This window comes from Bactrocera latifrons, unplaced genomic scaffold, assembly GCF_001853355.1.
Source record: "Bactrocera latifrons isolate USDA-ARS-PBARC rearing strain unplaced genomic scaffold, ASM185335v1 scaffold_81, whole genome shotgun sequence".
NCBI classification, from domain to species: domain Eukaryota; kingdom Metazoa; phylum Arthropoda; class Insecta; order Diptera; family Tephritidae; genus Bactrocera; species Bactrocera latifrons.
Window position 1 is genome coordinate 1,469 of NW_017537501.1, and position 6,561 is coordinate 8,029.

Below are 6,561 nucleotides of genomic sequence, written 5' to 3' on the forward strand. Positions count from 1 at the left end.
AAATTTTCTACATAAATAATCTTTTTTCGAAAACGAGCTTCAGAAAATCTCTACATTAAGAATTTTAATAAATCAGTTTATTTTGAGAATTATAAATAGATATTCTCGAAAAGTAGAAAACAAATTAAAGCAAATTGCAAAGCAAAAAGACCATGTACTTATCGAGCTACCCTCGTGACACATATATTTTTTGCAAAACAAAAGTCTGCTTCGTCAAATTCGTTAACTTAAAATGTTTTACAGAGCTGTTAGTATAAGCTTTTGCTACATTATTATACATATGTATATCTATTTGTTATATAACTTTTGTGTCAGCTTCAACATTATGCCTGCCATATTATGTACACGTAAAGCTAATCTGTTCAACTATTTTACTTAGTCAACAATTAAGGTTCAACAAAACATGTTTTTCTTACAATTATAATATCTAAAGTAAAATAAATATAAAAAAATGATTAAAGAACATAGTAGTTAATGTTATTAGCCGTAAAACTATACTAATTGAAAATCTAGTCAATAACACTTTCATAAAAAATTTAATGATAAGGAAAWATGTGCACTGAAAAAAATTTTACATTTCGCAAAAAATGCGTTAAAAAGCTTGGAAATTGTGAGTTAGAGAGACGTGAGCTAAAATGAGAGATAGTGAGCACGAKTAAGAGAGACARCCARTTAGATTTGAATGAAACCCAAATAGGAGTTTSTAGGGTCACATTTTTTATGCATTAAACTTCTACTCTACATCTATGTAACAGTATAGTTTACACTGTGCAACGCATACTACGTTTTTATTAAACAACATCGAAGTGATTTCACTGAAAACGAGAATGATTGGAAATTTCATAAGATGATTTATTAAAAAAAAAAGTAAAATTCCAAAATCGATTGTTCAAGACTTGGAAATCTTTGCATTGTAATGAGATTTGCGACATGAGAACAACGGTAAACGGGAGAAAAAATGAGAACGAGAGATAGAGAGAGAGAGAGAGAAAACGAGAGGTGGAGACAAAAAAAGAGTTAGAGAGAAAAAAAAGAGTTAGAGAGCATAAGAGAGAGGGTGTATGAATTATAATACGAATTATATGATGATAGTCGAATTGGATTAATTACAAACAACAAAAACTATTAATTGCAATTGACTTGGCATGACTATGATTAAGTACCAATATTATTATATAGAATACCCTAAATATAATATATAATATTATATATAATTGTAGAAAAACGTATGTATGTAAGATTACTGAAACACTTATTTGAAAAATCTTAATCAATATATATATTCCAAGTAAATAAGTCCAAATATTAATAAAAGTACATAAGGAAAAATTATAGATAAGCCTTCAATCTTTTTTATTCCGGAAATTTTGATGGCATATATACAGTACGCGCTGGAAGACTTATGGAAATTGTTGATACCGACCGCCATGTCACCACTTTGTCGATTCYCTAGGAGGCATATATTGCACAACAAATCATATAAATAAGTCTGCATACAAAAAGAAATTGGATGTTTAGATACCAAACAAGCGAAAGCATTCATAGTTGACTAGTAGCCAAGCCTGGATTCTTGAATTGGAAGTTTTTTTTGCGTTTTTAATGTGATAGGCAGGGAATCATTTACTATGAGCTACTGTACTCTCAACAATTTGACCGTCTGAAGTAAGTGATCCTCCAGAAATATTCAGCTTTGGCCAATAGGAAATGAATTCTTTTCTGGCACTGGCCAGATGTTTCGCCTTGGTTGGGAGATTTTTTTTATATATAAATATATATGAAATTATCTTCAAATGTCAGCAAATTATGGAGCGAAACGATGCATATTTCAACCAAATCGGATCATTGTAACTGGATTATGTATTTATTTTTGCTAGACCTAGACCTTATGCGCTTAACAATATACATGTCGTCATATAGCTCATAAATTCGTGGTCTCATTTTCTTCGGTACTCATCGTTCACGCGGACGGCTTCTCACGAATGCTCCAAGTGCTTTCTCATYTYGGTTCGACATMGTCCATGTTTCTGCGCCGAGTAATAGGTCGGGAATAATGAGAGACAAATAGAGTGTAATTTTTGTTCGTCGAGAGAGGGATCTGCCTTTTAATTGCCTACTAATCCCARAGTAGCACCTGTTGGCAAGCGTTATTCTGCGCTTGATCTCCGGGATCCTCCTGAACGGCTCGGAGAGGTCATTCCCGGTTTTGACGAGGCTAATGGTCGTGCTCAACGTCATTGTGCGTAGCTGTATGCGTTTCACAGGTGTCGAATAGGCAGCTGCCATCAGTGCTGCCTGATTGAAATTGACAAAAAGATGATGTGGTCGATCTGTTTGACAAGAATCTTCCCCAGCATTCGATGTTTTGTGAAAATCTGATCTGTGGTAGATTTGACAGGTCTAAAGCCATATCAGGTCCAATCAGTTTATTTACAAGGACTTTTAAGTCTTTCACACATTACTCTGAAAGATTCTTATGCGCGATATTAGGAAGACTGATTCCGCGATAGTTAGCGCAGACTGCAGCGWCTCCCTTCTTGTGGGTAGGAATATGAGATACGTATGTATATCAATGGAAGTTGGTAGACCGCGTATTCCAACARCAGTCAGATATTTGAGGAATGTTTTGTATACTAACGAGAGAATTTTCGACATATCCATACATAGGGATTTTTTAATCGGTCTGAACTAAAAGCTTCGGCAGCTACYTTTCGTTAGTCTRAAAGTACCATAATCATGACTCRTGTAAGCGCGCGCTCGAATTTATAMAAACCTATGGTCACAATCCATTATTCTATCACTATGCTCTGCATCTATAGAAATATTCAATAGTATATATTTCAAGCTTTCCATAACTTAAAGAGACTATTTAATTTGTTATGTTGAAAAGCATAACAGATTTGCCAGGTCAGACTGTCTGATCTAATTGACAGGCTCATTGCGCCAGATTTAWCTCTGCATTTATACATATAGTGCAGTGTCTCTTCTATATACGCAAACCGTTGCTTACCATTTACCAAATGGAAATTTACCAATCCCTGACGTAATTCACAAGCAACATTACTAAATAATAAAATAACAGCATGTAATTGTATGTACATATGTAAACCTACATACATATGTATATGTGGCTTGGGTGAGTGCTCGATAGATGGACGACATGAAATTGTTATCAACGATTCGTGTATCCGTTTACGACAATGCAATAATATTATTAATAARTATATATTTTTTTAAATCGATGTTTTGTGCCGAAATTGAGCAAATATTAAAAATCTAAAACACGGAGAAGGAAGAAAGGTTACTGATTAGTTAATTTCTTTTTTTTTTTTCTATTCCCACCAGTTCACCGGTATATCTGCAAGCGTGAGCTCCAAGGTGCATAAACCTTGAGTGGGTGTGATGTAGCCGTTAAAGTAGAGGGGTAGCTTATTAACGGGTGGGTCAAAGCTTGGTGGAGTTTTACTCCAGCTTCAGAYTTCCTGACTATTGCAGTGTTTTTCWGGTCGAGCTTGCAGCCATTAWGGTCGCAGTAGATTTACTGCTCCGGAGTGCAGCCTCCTTCAGAGAAGTGACCATGCACTCATTWACAGTGCATTTAAGTTTGGTCAAAGAGTGCCAAACCTTGCTACCAATAGCATCAAGCGTTTTGTGATAAGACYASWRYGGGCCACAGCGGAAGTACAGGAAACTATAAAGCTGATGWGCTRGAAAGAAAAGGCAACSTAGAAGCGCTATCGATAGAATGGGAGCGGGTCGGYACTCCCGCATCCTCTTRTGTTCTACTACTAAATACCTGGGCTTTCAGAAACTTATTGTGCAATCTGTTATTTTGCAAATTTCCATAAGTAATAATTTCATTCAACCRGAAGCCTATATTTATTTTAATTTAATTATTTACATTTGCTATTGATATTTGTTGCCCAGCTTCATAGCAATAACCTTAAGGAATTTTTGCCAGGTTAAAAAAAACATTTGCATCAAGGCTACTGCTTGACCAAAACACTCACACACTCACTTATAAATATACTCGTACAATTATAGCGCATATTTCGATATTTTGCAATGATTTGCTTCTTATCACCTTCGGCAGATCATTCGACTTGCTAAACGAACCGTTATCGCCAAACACGTGAGGTTGTTTGGCAGTTTATGTATTGAAATGCTTGTGTGTATGGGTGCCTTTAATTTCAATTAGTTCGATTGTGCTTAAGAGGCTGYGTGTAAATGTGTTTTGGTGTGTATTTGTCATTGCGCTACTGATTTATTTTYACTTTCCATTTCGTCAGATTTTTAAACATTCGGTTCGAAAAACCACCGTGTTTCTAACAGTTCTATGCGAATTAAAGGCGTGGGCACGATYTCGATTACTTTGGCGGCGGAGGGGTAAAAAAAACTGAATTTTCTTACAAATGTGCGGATAGGGGCGCTTCTCCAGCGGAGAAATTTTCAAAAATAATAACAGATTGTCAAAAAAGTCTTGCGGTATTTTTATTGAATTTTCAATTGTTCATGCGCAGCTCTTGACCGACGCTACGGCTGCTACTATGCCGGTCTCTTTCGACCAATTCAGCGATTTTATCGCAATTTTCGACGACAGGCCTACGGGGCGTGGCGCATCTTCGACCATCCTCTACACCAGAACGRAAACGTTGAAACCATAGTTGTGCGATGGAAATGGAAACTGTATCGGGTCCATAAACTGTACAAATTTTATTGGCGGCTTGAGATGCATTTTTGCCTTTATCGTAGTAATACTGTAAAATATGCCGTATTTCTCTTTATTTTGCTCCATCTTTGCGAGGCTATAACTCACGAACGACTTAAAAGAAACGACAATTAATCAAACACGTGTTAGCGCGTGAAAGGAGCTTTCCAAAAAGGTATAGCATGACCCGATGTGACGAGTAAAACCAGAACTACGCGCTCTCAGCGATAACTAGCGAAAATTCCGCAAGACTTTTTGGACAAGCTAATATAAGAATAACTTTTATTTTTATAAATATTCACGATTAAAAGTTCAAAAATTTGCACTAATAACATATGAAAAAAATGTTGTATATGTAATTAAATATACACTCTAAACATTGAAATAAGCACACATTTCACTTTTATTTTGTTATAATTTACCAAAATTAATTAATTTAAAAATCAMTAWGCACACTCATCGTTGAAAAGGTTCGATTGTTTACAATTATGAGGAAAACCAGCGTTGCCACATTTAAACAGCAAATATGTAGGATTTTTAACGATTTTTCTTTGTTTTTTTGTTTCGCGTGATTCGTTTTTCTATATTAACTATAATAAAAAATACTTTCCAACATTTTTGAGGTTATAATTGAGTTKTGAACATTTTTCCCATCTATATATGTATGTATGTATATGTATAATATGTGATTTATATTTAATAAACACAAATAAGTAAAAATCTATAATAATATTATACAATTTATATCATATCAGGATGACCGTAGTACTCCTTTCTGCGTTAAGAATAAAAAAATATATTGAGTTTTGGTTATAAAGTGGTTATATTTTTTGGTTATCATGCACTCATATTGAAACAAAAATCAATAATACGTTGTTTTGTATTTTATGTGACAATATATATAATATTATTATATAATATTACTTGTTAAATTAAATAAAGAACATATCCATATGAATGGATAGAGGAAAAAAAGGAATTCAGCGAATTTCCTTATTATCACATGATAGCGCTCTATTTCGTCGTAGTTTTTAGCACACAAATGATATTCACTACGAGTGTAAAATGTAATTTTTAAAATAAAGATTTCTTACGTAAAAAATCTGCTAAGAGTATAAAATGTGGATTTATTTCAAAGTTTTTAGTTTAATTTAATTAATTTGAAGTGAAAAATGTGAGTGAAGTGTGTTTAATGTGCCGAAATAGCTTCTTGAAATGTTCGAATTTTGGGAAATTTCGAACTTTAAGGTCGAATATCTCGTAMACTAAGCGTTTGCGGTACCTATAAATTCATATATTTTTTAATCAGGAGGACTTCCTCTTTCCAACGGTACCTTCAAATCGCGGCGTCAAAGAAATCGGAATTGTGCAAAGGCGTATCTTATAATTACGTGATTAAATAATCCTATTTGCTAAAGGATTTCTAATAGCACGAACAAAACGTGCTGAGTCAATATTTGTTTCTATATGAGGGTGTTTAAGTTTTGAACGGTTCAAACAGCAACATTTTCTTTCGTAATTTYTTTTCCTAAAAGGTAAAAGCCTGTCAGATTTTCTACATATCAAACACTCCCAATTATTTTACATTATTTCGTTTGTAATTTTGACAGTTGATTTCAAAACTTAAGAGAGAATTTTTTGTATAAATTATTTCTACCAAAATTATTATATTTTACAGAGCTTCAAGACTTAGCATAATCGTTCCGTAAAGCATCTTTTAATCTTTTAAAATATCTTAAGTAATTCTGGTAAGTAATCAATGATGCTTTTGGTCTAAAAACTATTTGCTTTTTAAGGGACACACCCAGAGTGACTGCCAAAACGGCAATTTTTGAGAATTAAAAATAAAATTTAAA